The following is an 18,844-nucleotide window of genomic DNA, read 5'->3' on the forward strand; positions in this document are numbered from 1 at the left end:
TCTCAACGTACCTACGAGAATAACTACCTATATTTTAATGGTTCAAAACGTCCGTTCTTCATTGAATGATTTGGGCACTAACAATAATATCAAAACCTTATAAATATTAAATAAACCTAATCCGATTCAGTTGTGAAACCAAGGCCGGTGATATCCTATCGTACTAAGTTGCTAAACAAATCTATACTGCATAAACATTATTGCAATCACAATTATCTACAACTGTATTATATCTATTCAATGATATCCAAGGTAGTTCACGCAAAATAACTATTTATTAATCCGTTAATTATACATGCATATATATATTATGTATTGTGTTTTAATAATATTTAGTTATACCTATTACCTCCAAATACGTTACAAATTGATTAAATTAGAGCGAAGTGCTGATATAGATATTAAAAATATTTTTTATTCATTTAGGATTATTTATTTTTGTATACGTATCCACACTGTGAATAGTTTGGTGTAAGGTTTTAAGTGTACGGTGTTTTTTATTTGTTTGAATTGTATTACACTTTAAACAAAAATACAAAATAAGTGATGTGCAGGCACACGTTTCAATTATTATACTATATGAGTAATAGGTGTCTATATGTATATTCCTTATATATCATTAAAATATACAAACGAATAGGTAAAGACTAAAGACATAATTTATACTTTCAGGCTTGTATATATTGTCTAAAATAAACATAACATGTTTCTTGAAAATATAACCCACGGCGTCGACTTAAACACGAGTGTCATGATTCAGAAGAACTGAATTACCGTTTGTTTGGTTTGTTCGTTTTGTCGTTTATTTTACATCGCCTTAACTTTAAATTTGATAAAATAATATTACTAGTGGTAGTGATAAAAATATCGATTAGATAGAAAAAAAATTATTCGTTATAATATAAGTGCTTTGATTTGTATCTTAAATTTATTCTAAATAATAGTAGGTACAAGCTCCTAACTCTTAAGACCTAGTGAATAAAATATAATTTAATTCATATGCCTACATATATTATAGAATCGGTAAACTTACTTACCTATCATTGTAAATTATTAATAACTCAAACTTAGTATCACATTAATTATTGGTAATTTATAAATTTTCATTGAGTTTAATATTTAATAGTAACATAATTTACATTATATTAGCTCAACATTTTATTTTTATTTTCAGTCATGACAATCACTATGAACATTCGTTGTTCAATTAGACAATAATTTGTTCTTATGACTCGAAATTTAAGTATAACGAGAGTTGCACTTAAAAGCGACATTGAACTCGCATAGACATTAGACACTAATCTCCGAATAATTTTATTCTTTTATCATATTATATTAAAATATAGATAATAGGCACATGATGAATTTTCTATACGTACAATTAAAATTTAAAATAGTTATGTTGACTAATATTGTACATAAATTTAAAATTTTAAAATAGAAACTTAATCGATCGTTACATAAAGATGTGTCTTGGTAGATGGTATACACGGTATATTGTACCGGACAGAAATTATCAATGTTAATTTTGCTCATTTCTCTTATTAAAACTACCTATGTAATAAACATGAATGCGATGTATGAAATCTATTTTGATTTGGTATAAACACTTTCACAATAAATATTCGGTTCAGCATCTATACGTACTAGACTGATTGAACTGTATACTTGATGAATATCATAGTATGTTTATGTAGCTGGTATATTGTTATATATTATTTCCAATACGTACTTATCATGATTACTGATTAGTGAAGTACCGAAATCAATATTTTGTGTTATATATCTTAAGTGATAGTTTTTAATCAATTTTTTTTTTTTTTTAAATATATTTGCATTTTTTCAGAAATTAAAAATTGTGAACATTAAAAATATATTAATGTATATTGATTTTATAATAATATTCTTATATCTATTTATCTATTATTATATTATTTATGCGAACATTTTTAAAATATTTGATTTTGAATAAGTTTTATTGTGAGTAGATATTATGTAAGTATCTCATTATATTAATATATAGATAAATAATCGAGATCGATTGATTTTCTTGCACCACTTACAGAATATAAACATTTTTCCAAATAATTTAGCTGTTACTTTAATATACTATATTTATGTGTATATATATATATATATAAATACATATATATATATATTTTTAACTGATTGACTAAACTTATTCACTTCTCTATTTTCCTCTTATGATGCATTTATTTAAATTATGATTTTTAGAATTTGCTAGTGTACTTGGTATATATTTTTGAATACTTAGATTTTTATATTATATTTTTTCAGGGAATATTCTGTGACGATTCACATTTCAGTTTTTCAAATGAAAATTTCACTTTTTTTACTGTAAATAATTTACAATTATTGTGAAGGAGATATAATAATATCAATTATAAAATGTTAATTTATTACTATATAAGTATTAGTTATTACAATTTCTCCCTTCTTATTAAAGAACATTGTGTTCTCAAACTCAGAAGCCACTGGTTCCATTTAGATATACCAACATTTTCAAAAAAAAAATATAATCTGTTAAATAATTTTTAGTAAAAAATGATGATCCTCATTTAAAAATTAAAAGTTTATATTACTATATGACACTTCTTGAATAGTACAAAAAAATCTGGCTTACTAGAGTATAGAGATTTCATATAAAAATTCAAAGTATCAGAACTTAATAAATGCATTATTAAACAAATATTAGGGATAAGCATTTTTGGTAATTACTCTGTATATAATGAATATTTCATGTATTATTATATTACATAAGCATGATTGTAGCACAATTTAAAAGCGAGTACAGAATAACCAATACATCTATATAATATACGGGAAGCTCTATAACATAATATATAATGACGTTTTCTATTTTTCTCTTCCTTCTTTTCTTGGTACGTTTTTGTGGTTTCATGGTTCAACTGAGTAATACATGTCCTGTAACAACAGACTACAGACTACAGAGTCATGCTTTTTGTGAAATAATAAAACATTATGATTACCAACCTATTCTATCCGTTTTGTTTTTACTTTATCATAATAATATGTACGTGTACGTTTAATTTAATTTGAGCCGATTTTTTTTAAAAAATTTGAAAACAATAAAAATATTTTTATTATGCGATATGTGCAAAAACTACCACGTAATAACAACCTTATACAGTCTTCGTTTATTTAAATTATGAATAATAACGTCATGATATACCTTTACAATAATAGCAATACGTTTTGTACCGTTGTGGTCATGTAGCAAATGCAAGGAACACATTAATGAACAATACAAGTATTGAGGATGCGGTGTGTATATGAAAGAGAAAGGTGGAAGAGGTTGGATAAAGCGGTGAAGGTCTTAAATGGACCGTTAAGTTAAAAAAAATGTGTATGTATATATATACAATATGAATTTACTAACTTTATATATAATATGTATTATGTATATATGTAATATGTTTGAATACCCCGGGGTCGTCAACCTGCACGGAAAATAATGTAACGACACTATGGTTTATTAGAGAAAAATAACAAGAGAGCCGTCAGTTTTCCATACCTATATATATAAGACATATTATATGGATGGATGTGTATTGTTTTTTTCTATTTTTCCCGTTCTTTCTTCTTCGTTTTCCCAACTCGAATTTTACACTTGATGCAGTTTTCTGTTTACCCACCCGGGCGGCAGGAAGTACACAATTCACAAAATTCTATCTCACGGTCGAGTTTTCCTCGATGATGTGCCCCACTTCACCTCTTCTTCCTCAGAGGATCACCGGTACCTACTACGTGAACAAATGCTATAAACCGGTCTCTTATGATCGGTTCCGCCAGTTTTCTCGGTACACGGTCCACTAAAATCATTTCAATGATTTGTTCAATTCATTCATCCTAAAAAAAAAAAACATCATGTCACCGTGACATCAACCCGAAAATGTTATGCTCCGGTGTTCAAACCGACGAATCTGTCTAGTTACAAATGTAAAACAATAATAAAAATAATAAAAAAAAACTTTAAGGAAAAATACACTTACTTTCTAGATTGGAAAAATCGGGCTTCGCGTAAACGTTTCACGGTATAATAATTCGAACATTTTCGATTTGTGCGGCTGATTATTCATGTGTATAATGTTTTGAATAAATAACATGTCTAATTAAACGGAAATGTGGAATAACGTTTAATAAAAAAATATGTATACAATATACATAATATATATATTATATCTAATTTATTCAAGCTAATTAACTAATTAAAAATTAATGCATTTTTAAATTTAATGTGTTCACGAAAAAAGTTATCCTTGTTTATTACTTTAATTTTTGAGCGAATATATTATATATATAATATTATGTATGTTAAGTTGCTGCCGAGGTTGCAACAAAAAATACTTTAGATAATCAATTTATGTATAAGTACACTCGTATATCATATTTATAATATTATTATGTAATATCGTTATATAGTCCTCATTAAATTATAAATACGACTTGAAATCTACATTGCCTACCTAAATCTTTGATCATAAATTATGTTTGTATCATATTATATGGAAAAATGTTTTTCAAAAATTAATTTGAAAAAAAATAATTGGTGTGTCTTATTATACTCATAATAATTAAATTAGTAACATACTTATAATATATAATAAAAAAAAAAATTCACACAGAAATAAAACATAGATACCTACAGTGTAATATGTCCTTTCTAACTACTCATAATGAGTATAATATTATATATTATTTATTATATATATATATATGTAAATACTAAATTGCAAGGTGATTCACTAAGCATGCTCAGTTGCCATTTTTCCCTTTAATATTTAATTAATTCACATTCTAAATTTTTTGATTTCTAAGAATAATAATGTTGTATGTATGTATAAATTATGATTATGCAAACTTTATTTTTTAGTAAATTTTTTAGTGGTTAATTTTTTTTGAAAATGTTGCTCTATCAAAAGCAAAATTCGAACGAGTAGTTATTGAGTTATTAAAATGTATATACTAAAAATAATATGGATAGTTTTATAATATTATAAAATAGATTTAATATTGGAACTAATACTCATGCCTCATGTATTATACTCAAAAAATATTTACAAATAATAAAATATTAATTTCCTCCTTTAATTATAATTTTCAAATTATCAGTCATTACATTCAAACCAATAATTATGGTTCTATTTTAGAGTATAAAGTTAAATAACTAAAAATTAACTGGTTTGAATTTTGATTTACGTGCATAAACATTTTCAAAAATGCCATCGGCTTAACGATTTACAGATAAAAATAACGATTATCGTTTAAAACAAAGAAAATGGTGTCGTTGTGTACTGGAAATTTCTTAAAAAGCAAAAAAAAAAAAATATATAAATATGAGGCTATTAATTTTAATAAGTGCCTATTTAAAAATTCAAATGAATTTAGCATTAAAAGGTGAAATGGGGCTGAATTCGTTTGGTGAATCACTCTGTATATTTATAATCAAATTAATTCGTTGTCTGCTATGTGCACATTATAATATGTATATATGACAGGACTGCACGATCTAAACACTTTTTTGTACACATGCATACAGTGACCGTATTTGTTATTTTATTATTATTATTATTTTAAATACTTCACATTCGTAAGCAAATAATTGTCATTGCTTGTATACACTGGTAAAATTATATGCGCGTGCATCGTGCACGTAATAAATAATAATACATATTATGCCTATCGATATTTTTCAAACTCCAGCGATCTTCTACAGACGATTTTGAAAGAATAAATAAAATAATAATAATATGTACTATTATAACATTGTTTTCTCTTATTTGCTACGTACGATGACATGTTTTATTCATCGGAGAAGATATTAATATTTACGATGGCGTTTTTACATTTTATATGACATAATTTCATTTATTTTGACTAATAATATTTTATTGTTTTGTGGTTATTATTTTATACAATTTATTAAATTATTTGTCATAACTCAGTGAATGTAATATTATTTGAAAAAATTTAACCTCTATAGTGTTTTAAATTTATTGTTTATATATGTTTAATAATTCCTTCACGCCAAACTCAACGATTGCAGATCATAGGTACGACTAACAAAATCGCATTTAATATTACTATCTAGAAGTCTCGACTTCGAGTAAACATTTAGATGTTCAATCTTAACTTAATAGACAACCTAGCCGGGGTACCATTACATAGGACTAAATTATAATTAGAACTAATTTCAATTCAAATAGTTGCTGCATTTATAAATAATATTCTAAACAAGGTCCACAAATATACGTTTTATAAAACAAATTGTATTATTATAATATTTCAAAATATTTATTCTATAGTTTTCCAAGTACCAATTACTAAAGTCTATGAATGCTCGCAATTCCTTTTACAATTAAACTTTCCATGAATGAAAACTAAATTATTACTCAATTACCCACATACCACGAAACCTGTGACATCTTGAAAACCGTTATCGATGTTGTGTATAATGTGTATCTACTTGTGTGCTCACTGACGAAATAATAATGATAACATTTTGAATCGGTCTGATGAAAAAACTTAAATAGAATTAGCCATAGTCTAATGACATATATATTTATATTAAATGTAGTACATATTGTTTAATACTATCATGGTTGAACAATTTTTTGAATTGTTCTATCATTGTACATGTAATAAAAGTGTAAGGAAACAAATTTGGGTATACATATAGGTAGTATTCATCGCGATTTACATGGCTCAACAATACAATAATATATTATACGACGTGTTTTTAAATCCTAAATTTTACCGTTTTTTGTATAATAGTGATATTACTTTACCTTACTTTAACGTCACACAATATGAAGTTGGTAATGTATTATGTAGGTACCAATAATATAATGCTGTCACTCATATTGTATAATTCAAAATGTAATCGTAAAAAAATAGTTACGCATAAATATTTGAATTTTTATTTATTCTAATGTATTACTACCATGTTTTAATAGGATTGCAGTCTATGTTGGTGGTTTTAAATAAATTACTGCGTTCGTTCCTCGAGTCTAGCTATCTACATCGATCTATAATATTTGTTACATCAGTAATATTAATCATAAATAGGAAATCTAAAATTTTAATATTATACCTCGAAATTGGTACAAACGAAAAAAACCCAAGCGATCCATAGTAATATATGTAATTTTTATATTCAATTCTGAGTGCATGTTTGGAAGTCATCGTGTAAATTTACTCTTTAGTATAATATAATAGGGATAATAAGATTGATAGTAAAAATATATGATATGGAAAATTCTTGTGTTATATGTGTCAACGTCTTATATACCAGTGTAGTTTACTGAATTGGTTTAATATTAAATAAAGTTTCGTTTATAAATTAAATATTAAAGTTTAATTATAGTATAGTATTAATCATAATAATAAGGAATGGTAAATAAGAATATAATGATTTCTTATTAATATATAGCTTACTTCTTGGACATTTTTTTAATTGGTAAAAATTGAGTATGAAGTCTATAATACAGCTCCTTTAATATATGGGGTCTTGTGTAGTATTGAATAAGCCATTTTCTGTATCTTTTTCATCTTTTTGATGCAAAATTTAAATCAAGCATTGTTTTCACATTCCAAAATAGTGAAAATGAAAAAAAAATAACAGAAAAAAACTAATATAAAATTTGGTTGGGTCAATGAAGTATGAAAGCTCATGTAAAAATATAAAATATTGTAATCGCCAAACATTATATTTAAAAATTTAAAACTGACTCTGTTTAAATTCCTCCGATTTAATTTACACTTAATATCTAGAGATATAAAATTACTCATAAAGATTTCGATGTAATCGTGTTACTGATCGAAAAAAGGATTCTCACAAAAACAATAAAATAAACAAAGAACATATAATTTGCTACCTACTCAATTACTCGCTTCATTCGACATCTACAATAATCCGAAAAAAAGTATTTTTTTATTATTTACGATTTAACTATAAATTTGCACAGCAAATTCATAAAATATCACCCAGACAATGAAAATAAAACACAATTATTAAAACGAAACCGGATTAGGTAAAAAGTTACAGCGTACGTGCTCATTGTACTCGCATAAAATACTGTAAGTATATACGTCATATTTTATAGGTACATCCCGCGATAAAACAATATATTATTTTAAAATATTTCATATTTACAGAATCCATGATTTAAATAATGTTTTTTTCTCTTAAAACTAACCATATTTATTTTTTTTTAAATTTAAAATTCAAATTCTTTAATGTCTCTATAGATACCTTCTATACATTTTCATATAGATGTTAAAGTATATTTTTTTTTATACTCGTACATTATTCTAAAAATGCATTATTAATTTTTTTTTTATCCTTTTTACCTGTACTTTTTTTCGTTGTAGTTTTTTCTTTCGTCCTTGGACTTATTTGTTCGCTTACTGTTGTAATCGGTCATCACGGTTTGACGTAATCACGTATTAGACAAAACGTGGTGTCATTTTTCACACTCACTGCAGTGCTACACTAAAATGTATACGTTGTAACACATAGACCATCAGCTAGACCACAAACCGATACAAGACTTGGGGTAAACTGGGATGGAAAGCGATTATAATATTATTAGGTACGCGCAGTGTTGAATCTTGAACTCTGCAAAAAAAAAAAAAAATTGAGAAGTCTTTTTAAAAAAAAAGTACCAATAAGGTTTATTTATACATCTTGCCTGTTTTTTTTATCAATAACCTACATTATATAAAAGTTTGAATACATTTTCAGCTATGCAAATAATCTACAGAATATATATAATCATAATTATAATTTGCTAATCCTGTACAGTGTTCCCACGGATTTATCTTTTTTTCAACTCCGTTAAATTTAAGCTGCATAGATTTTAACATAATATAGTTATACCGTAAAATTCAAAAAATTGGTTTTGAACTTATAAGTGCACGTTTTCGGGTATAAGATTTATGACTAAGCATCAAATTCCAAAACCACGAATGCAGCAATAGACTGCTTATACACTTTGCCTTCAGTAATTCAGCAATAATATGTGCGTATCATTAATTATGATATATCTACTTCGATATCCATACGATATAGGCCATCGAGAGCTCCAAGCCCCTAAGTTATTTTAATGTATTTCCGACGGGGCGCCGAAGCTGTGCACCGTTTGCACGTGTGATTTATCCGGTATCTAGTCACACGGTCTTCTTATCACGTAGTTTTGTCGATTTCGGCGGTAGTGCATCCGGAGGGCAGTGGATCAACGAACGATATGCATTGGCCGATTCTGATTGTCGTAAGCTCATTTCATAAAGCGATTTCGTGGTTAGCAGGCTCGGTGTACAATATGCGTGTTTTTTATCGCTCTAAAAGCCATTTGTTTACACATCCGCACACCTACATTTATGTGACGTGTAGTCGTGTTTAATCGCGGACACTATGGTAAACGTGACTGGAATCGTTCGTGTATACATGCGCGTATCTACACGTCATAATAAAACGATTAGATGAACTATAAAGCTATTATGTATTGTGATGTGCGTAAGTTATAATAATACCATTTCTATATCTATGTTTGAATTTAGAAACACCTTTCTAGTGCCATCGATAATATGATAAAAAAATGTGTTAAGTACTATATTAATATATTATACAGAGCGATTCACGAATAATGCATAATGTTAAAACCAAGCATTTTAATACCCTTAAAAATTTATTTATTTAACGCTGATTATCAAGCGAGCATTTAGATTTTTTTACCATTTAAACCCTGATTTAAGTATCATGTGGCTGTATAAACTTCTTTTCTTTTTTTTTTAAATTTAGAACCACACTATTATTTACTGTAAAATGTTAATCGGATGATCATTATTTAAAAAAAGTAAACGCATCTAAATTAATGAAATTCAAACGAGTTATATCTGAGTTATAAAACTTTAAGGTATTGAGGTTAATATTCCTTAATAATGATTATAAACAAAATATATGTAATTATATTTAGTCTAGTTCTTATTTTATTTAATCCGAGAATGTTTACCAATAAAATTATGATATTGCAATAAATTAATATTAATAAATATTATTTTCATATTATCATAGCCATTTTTAAAACCAGTTATCATAAACTAAATTACAATAAGTAATTATAGTTGTTATATTCGTAGATCCCTATTTAAAGCTTAGCATGTAACAATTAAGAAGCTACTCATTTGAAATTCGATTTATATACATCAATATTTTCAGGAAAATCGTTCTCTTAGTAATTTACAATAAATAAAATGATTTTCATTTGAAAAAAGTTTGTTTTGCTACAGGGCAATCTTATGATTCGATTTCGAGAATTTGAAAACATTGCTCGAGTATACTCAAAAATTCTAAAAATTAAAATTATAATACATAATATATATTATTAAAGGAAAATTAAGAGTATACTTGGCGAATAACCATGTTAATAATTTAGGTAATTTGATATAGAAAACAAATTTTTTTAGTTTATTTTTTTTATCAAAATGGATGTTATACAAAGATTAAACATATTTTACGACTTAGTAACCTGCAATTCCGATTTATATATTTTTATTATCTAACTCTGGCTTTTTCTCTCTTCATTATAAATACACATTTTACACTTTGTATACAATATAATAATAATCTAACTAACATTTGCATCCTAGCGTTGTCAATGTAAGCGCTAATTAATGAATAATTCTACTAGTATTTTTTATGTTAATTTTAAATAGAAACTATAAGCTTATAAAAATCTTAAATTGAACCGCTACTGGTACAACTACAGACCTCTTGTCGAATTACTCGTAGTAAATTCAATAAAATATACGTATAACTTAATACACGAGCTTAGTCAACTCGTATTCTGCAATTCGAATAAAATCTATTTTTCGTATCTATGCGTGTACAATGTACATATAATACGTCCATACACATAAGTCTCAAACGCAGACTACGTTTCTCTAGCTGCAGTAATTCATTCGCTTGACATAACTTTTGACAGACAATCCCTGTTTTTACCCGCCACCAATTAATTTGTTCGACTTGTCGTCAGTGCCAGTTCGCCTTTAAGTCTACAATATTGTACAACGCTATAATCAATCAAAACACATTAACTAATTGTTCGATATTGTCTTATATGTAAGATAGAGACGCTAGAGTAACACATAAACCTCAAGGCATTTGATGCGAAACTATTTTCCACTTTCTTACGGCACACTGCGCCGACCCACAAACCATAAGGTCATGTTATGTAACATTATATGATTTGTTATTTTGTTGTCTTGCCATTAGTAAATATTCATGGTTTAGTTTTTTTTTCTTCAACGGATAGTAAATACGGTAATTTTTTTGTGAGTGTACAGTATAAGTTTTTTTGATTCTATTTTGTAGTCTTAAATAGTCTTACCCCCTTTGAATGATAATACAATTTTATTCGATTACTATTGCTTTTTATGGTTTATCACAACGCGTCAAACACACCGTATACTCAATTATACGTCAGAAAATTATATATTACATTGTTTCAATATCATTATGCTATATTTAATATTTATATGGTACCTATTTATTAAACGTGGCAACGATATATACGTCAAGTATAGATATACGCGTAGTAGATAGGTAATTATATATAATTCTCTTTTCAGCCCCAAATGGGTTTTATTAAAATTTATTTTTTTAAGGACTATGTTATATTACTGTGATTCAGTGTAATAATCAATTGAAAATTGATACTGATATAATATTTTGTATAACATTACAATTTAAAATATACAGGACATTTGTTTAGTGTATATTTTGATATTGTCATTGTTCATTTCGAATGGAAAGTAACCCTATAAGGAGATTTGCATTATCTGAATAAACGTATATTGTAATACAATGGTTTATTTTTTTCAAAAATACATCAAATTAATAAAATTATTAAATTATAATCATATATTCATACCTATAAAAGAATTTAATGAAACAAAATTTAATACTCTGTGTACCCCATGTAATATCGTAACACCATTTTTGTAAAAACTGTATGTGCCATTTATTAAAAATATTTTTGAACTTGTTTTGTATTAAATATTTTAACTTGTATAAAATAGTATATCATATCAAAAATTATAAGACTTAGCATTGTAGTTATGATGATACTTAATAAATATTTTAAAGTTTAAATCTATACAAAAATAAAAACAATAATAATATTGTATTATAAACTCTATAAATACTTGTACTGATAAATCCAATATAAATAAAATATTTTAATTTGTAATATTTTATTAAAATTTATCATCTGGTGTATTAAAAAGAAAAACAGTTTTAATAAAATAAAAAAACTTAAATTAACATTAGATTAACACTCAACACTGGAATATTCAATATAATATGAATATATGGACAGACCTATACTGTTACTTTGTATAACTTACAATATTCTAATATTTATTAATTAATTTCAATAGCTTAAATTCTTGATAATTACCTGATATTATATTTTATAGGTACATTACAAACACAAGTACATTATATTTTTATGTGTATATCATGACATAACTATTTTATTATTTTCATATATTTATATCTCATAATACTAATAAAAAAATTATATATATGGGGCATAAATAAAAGTAGTATCTATCAACTTTATTAACTATTTTTAAATGTAATAACAATTTTTAATACATATTATGAGTGCATACATATATATATATATAATAGAAGGTAGTTATTTATGTAATATATATTTTGTATTTCAATGAAAATCAAACACGCTCAAAGTTCTAAGCATATCATCAATTTTCACAGAGGTCTTCTACAGTAATACTATTTCATATATTTATGTAGGTATTATGTATTTGTATATATTATATATATATCTTCAGATTTTATATCAAAACATAAAAATATTAATAAATTATACGGTTAAATGGTCTTGTCACGTTATTTTTGAGCTAAACACGCAAACATCATATATAAGTTAGTGTTTTGAACTAGACAGAAACTAAAGCAACATTTTGATTGATCAATATATGAATACTGTCTTGCGCATTCTACTATTTTTATGGTTAAAAGTATAGTTTGATGACGTCATTTCACCCTAAATGTCAGTAGTAGCACAATCGCTGCGGTTTATACAGTCGGCAGTGACGACCCTCATTCAGTAGCACTTTAGTGTGTAGCGTATGAACTTTATGATGATTATTTATTTTGTCGTTTAATGACCAAAACTAATTTTTTTTTAGTAAAAAAATGTTTTATAATCCAGACAATATTTTTACAATTATAACTGAATTTACGTATTGTTTATGAATTTTTCAAATAATTAAATTAATTTTGCAAATAATGACTAAAATATCAACGAAAAAATATTAATGAATTTTTAGTCCTTCATATTATATTATTAGAAATAGTAGGTATTTACTTAGGTATTATACATGAATATAATATTATAATGTTTTATTTATATATTTTTATTTTTAAAATACGTTTTTCTAGTAACTGCCAAAATACCTTAAACTTATTTTATTATTTCAGAAGCAATGCAACATCTATCAACATAAAATCATAATATCTAATAACTGCTACTTTACTGCTTTAATAAAACAAGTCTATCGGAATGGTGACCGTCAGGTAAGCTAAATTAAATTTATTGAATTATACATTTTAAATATACAATATAATATATCAGTAGGGTATAAGAATACATTTTAAATACACACAATCGCAGCATTGCGTATTTCTTTATTCAATGATATTTTCAGTTTCTCATCCATATTAATAAATTGTCGACATTTTTTTAACTAAAATGAACAGATTTAAAAATACCTAGTTAACTTAATGTTTTTGTTAGTTATGCCATATGCTATACATTTTACACAAGTGGTCACAATATATTTCTTCACTAATATTTTTAGAAAATTTTATAAACAAAATATTTTTTCGTCATCATAATTGTATTGATGTAATTTAATAAAAAAAAATTATGCTTGAAGAATATTAACTTTAAAATATTATCTATGTTTTTATTTTGTCAGTTTTGTATTTTATTTTTAAATGATTGTATTTTATAATTTATATAAAGGTTAAAACATAGAAAATATTCGTAGACATCATAATAAAATGTATGTTTCATTGTACCGTTTTTGTGCTGAAAAATCGTCAATTAAGTTGAGTTAAATTGTTGGCTATACAATAAATTTTATTTACAGAACTTTGAACTTTCAAACTCTTAATGCTCAGCAGCCTTATTCCTAGTATTTGATATTTGATACAAAAATATTATTTTCAGTATATAAGCAATTTACACATTATTGTTTTATAATGTTAAGTAAGATAAAAACATGTTCATTTCGACGTTTAAGTTTATATTATTTTTAATTAATTTAATAAGTATTTAGATGATGATTTTGATACTGTTTGAATCTAATTTTATTACAACTTGTTTAACCTGATATTGAACTACTGCAGAATAGGTTTATAGATTTGTTTTTTAACTTGCATTTTTCTAAGTATTTTTACTGTGGCCATTTATATTAGTAACCTGTTCATCAATGTTAATATTTATATACCTACATATTTTTTATTTATAACTTTAATTATTCCTACACAAAATCATAATTACGAGTAAATCGTGCTTATTAAACGAGTTTTTTTTAATCATAGCTAAATAGTTGCTATTGACAAAACTTGTTATGAGACTTATTGACAAATTTTGTCAATCTATACTCAAAACCAAATATATATTATTATTAAAATAAAATTGGAAAGGAATTTTAAATGTAATTATTTTTTTTTTGATCTAGTTGAAGTTATTAGAAAAAATTAATTATGTAATTAATGACAAATATGTCAAGATGAAAATGATTACTAGTCACCAGTATTTTCTAATTTAATAGATAGAATAGAAATTCTATTTATATTATCTTACTATAATAATAAATAATATCCAATTATTAATCATTTTATCGCTGTATTATTATTATAGTTATCGATTTCGTCATTTATATCTCGCACTTTTTATAGTCAATCGCTCAATCATAAAAAGTCTAAATTCTATTATCGTGATTAATGAGTCATCCAAAATTTAAATTTAAATTATCTAAACTTAGTTTTTTTTCTAAAACATCCTTTACATATTTCTTACAAAACGGATTTTTCCGAATATTTATCCATTGTTGATTTTTTGTGCACATTCTTTGCCGATCAAAAGTGTTTCCGAAATGAAATCAATTAGAAATTTCTCGTTTTTGAATTATAAATTTTTGCTTCATCGATAAATAAGCGATCGAATAAAATAATTTATTATTCATTGTCTATATTGACACGAATCGTGCGAGTAAGTACGATAGGTTTATAATATAATATTATGTTATGCGTGCTTTGTATCGTTGTATATAATTTAATGTAAATACACGGACGAAGAAATCCCAACTGACAAATCAAACACATTTACTTTTCGATTGTAGACTATATAAATATTTTACGATGGTCTATTACAGCCTACAGGTACCCAATGGTACGACCAATGATGTGATTATTATTGTAATGTAGAAAATAGTTATATTACGTATATTATGTATGAGTGTTGTGGAGTGTAGGGTATCTATAATATCTATACATGATGATGACGTACACGATGGACGATTTGTGCAGTAGAACTAGAATGTTTAACAAACTAAATATAATGTACAGAGTGATTCATTAAATATACTCACACCAATTTTTTCCTTTAATAATAAATTTAATCAATTTCTGACTTTAGGAATTTTTTAGTATACTTTAAAACCATATTTGTAAATTATCGAGAGTTGTTTACTACCTAAAAAGTGATTTGTGGTGTTAACAATTTCTGTTTTGTTAAATAAGTTTTCTACTGTAAATCATTTTGTGGATAGAAGAATATTTTTTCTCGACATTTTGATGTACTTAATTCAAAATTTAAACGAGTATTTTCTCAGCTATTAAAATGTGTGTAATATAAATAATAGTTCTTAAAAATATTAATTATTAAATGTAATATTGAATTTAGTATTCATTAGGCTTAGACTATTTTTAATTGATTAATATTAATTATCAAAATTTTCAAATCACGATAGCCTCCATATCGTTCAAACCCATTATCATTGACCTATTATCTTAGTACTCGAAGTTAAATAATTCAAAAACTACTCGTTCGAATTTTGATTTTGACGCAACAAAATTTTCAGAAAAAAAGAAGTGAGCATTCTCAGTGATGTGAACCACTCTGTATAATAAATCGTTGTTTGTTGATGAATTCGATTTCGAACATTATCTTTCATTACTATACAATTTTTTACCGGAAAAAAATTGCAATTTATACCACAACGTGCAAACCGTATATTATGCATAAATGTGATATTATTAATTTCACACGACTTGCGTTCTCTGTACATAAAGGTGTATACATGTATTTACCTTTATAAGTGGCTATATATAATACATATATCGTTTCGGGAACATATGTAGGAAAAAAGCGGAACGGTAGTGGTGGAGATCCAATGTGCGACCTACCTATACCAACCTACCTAGTACCTATATATAGTTGATGGCCATCACCGTGCAGTATCTATCAAAACAACATACGTGTACGATATAATATAATATAATGTTTGTCAGTGGCCGAAACGCTATATGGTACGCCTATATTGCAACCGCGCAATGTCTACGATATAATATTGTATGATTAGTCGCGTAAAAGTACATCAGAAATGTAAACGTACAATAGGTACGGTTTTCTGGTCGGTATACAATAATAGTATTAACACTATAAACATAAAAAATTAAAATAGCTATTCTTCAAATTTCTAATTAAAGTGCAGTGCGCGATTACTGATGACAATATTTTTTGGACGCTGAAAAATCCGTCCGGCCCAACGCGTTGGCGTAGGTACGTGACACTGACATTGTATATAATGTATATTTATATATATTATTATGTACACCTTGTTTAGATTATATTATATTATTGTGATATGACTGTATTATCGGTTGCATCTTGCGTTAAATTAAGTTAGTGCGCGAATGCGGTAAAGCGCATATACATATGTTCTATACTAAATGCGTTCGACGTCAGAAATCGGCAAACGGATTTTTCTGCTCCCAAAATCTATGACGGTAGGTTTTTTCGATTTTTCGTTCCTCGTCTGAGTGCTGCTGCTGTATGGTGTCTGTGAAAACATCAAGTGCTGGAGTCCAGCCGACCCGTATCATACAAGTGCGTAAATTTACAATAAACAGTACTCATCTGTAGAAGAGTGGTTCCCAAACTAATTTTCCCCTCGGCCCATTATTATTAACTACCAAAAGTTCCAGCATACTTTCGATAAACATTTCGTATCTACTTCTTCATGAAAATTATAGTAATAACTAATTGAACAAAACCATTTTTTTTTCCATTATGATGAGTTAAAATAAAAATTTTCAAGTTTTCGCGGTACATTCTTTGAGAACACTTATATTTTAGGTACCTATCGTGTACAATAGTAGTATAACACATACATGAAGCCAAGAAGCTTTTCTACCCCTTTCACAAATCACAGCCCTTGGTTCCCAATCTCGTTTACCTACTCTGTATTTCACCCGTTTCAAGTGTCAGCGTCTTATTATATATGTATATATATATATCGTTTTAATATTATAATTTAACCATTTTTTCTCCGACGTAATTATGTCGAGCCATCGCCGTCGTCGCGATAGCAAAAACAGCAACTATATTATACATTACAAGTACAACAACGGTGACCAGCAATTTTTGCGTATTATTATGTGTTTTTTTTTTTTACTTTATATTATTTTGTTTTTTTTTTATTTTTATCATTATTGTTATTATTATTTTTTTTGTCGTCCAATTGCGTCGTGTAACAAAATGTGAGTCATGCGCGACCAAGCATAACTCCGGCCCCGGTAACGTGAACAACGACTGAAAAGCCACCAGAGTTCATCAAAGAATCAGACCACACTCCCTCCAATACGAAAAAAAAAATTAAATATAAAATAATACGCTATCGTTTTCCAACAGATACCTACGCACACTATAATATACACCCCGTACACACGATAATATTATACGCTCGCGTTATTTGCCCTCTCCTCGCGGCGTCGTTCGTGCACTGGCAAAGCAGACGACGCAATGAAAATAATCATGACAATATAATATATTATTATGCACTGTTTTAAATCGCAGTCTGTTTACATTATATGATATCATATCATGTGTTTACAAAATATATGCTCAGTGAAACATTTATTTAACAAAATTTTCTGTATTTTTGAGAACCATGATCAAATTTATGTCATTTTATTTGGCGAAATCTCTTTCAATGTGAATTTTTTCTGTTGCCAACCAAAAACTTCGTTTCCACATGAAAGTTCTGCCGATACGTGGCGATAATAAAATAGCCACACGGCCCGCGACCCAACCAGAGATGATTAGGCTCCGTCACGGAGGTGGTGGCGGGACAGAGACATTTGCCGGGCAATATATAGTAGTGCTGAGCAGCAGGCAGTAGTACTGAGCAGTCAGCAGCGTCACCGTCATCGCCGACGCGGCCGTATCTTTCCGTTCTCCGTCACCCCCCTACCACCGCCGCCGACACGGTCACCGCTCCTTCCGCATTGCCACCTGACCGTCACAGCCACAGGAGAAGGTCGCCGCCGCCGACGCCGACGATAAACCGTCTCCTGTGCCGCCACTCACCCCTCGACCGCAGCCCACAACCGCCACTTGCGCGCCCGTCGCGCGCGCGTGACCGGGAAATTTGCCGCCGGCCATCCGGGCGCACAAAGTCGGACGCCCAGGGTGGT

At 27.4% G+C, this 18,844-nt stretch overlaps 1 long non-coding RNA gene across 1 annotated transcript in view; it reads left to right on the forward strand.

Moving 5' to 3' along the window:
* The window catches only part of LOC112599498, an 84,602-nt gene that overhangs the window by 42,510 nt on the left and 23,248 nt on the right, over positions 1-18,844 (forward strand). The window contains exon 3 of the long non-coding RNA XR_003114943.1: positions 13,556-13,651. This is a non-coding gene — a long non-coding RNA (uncharacterized LOC112599498). The remainder of the gene's footprint in view (positions 1-13,555; positions 13,652-18,844) is intronic.

Source organism: Melanaphis sacchari, unplaced genomic scaffold (genome assembly GCF_002803265.2).
Source record: "Melanaphis sacchari strain LSU unplaced genomic scaffold, SCAv2.0 Contig51_pilon_pilon, whole genome shotgun sequence".
NCBI classification, from domain to species: domain Eukaryota; kingdom Metazoa; phylum Arthropoda; class Insecta; order Hemiptera; family Aphididae; genus Melanaphis; species Melanaphis sacchari.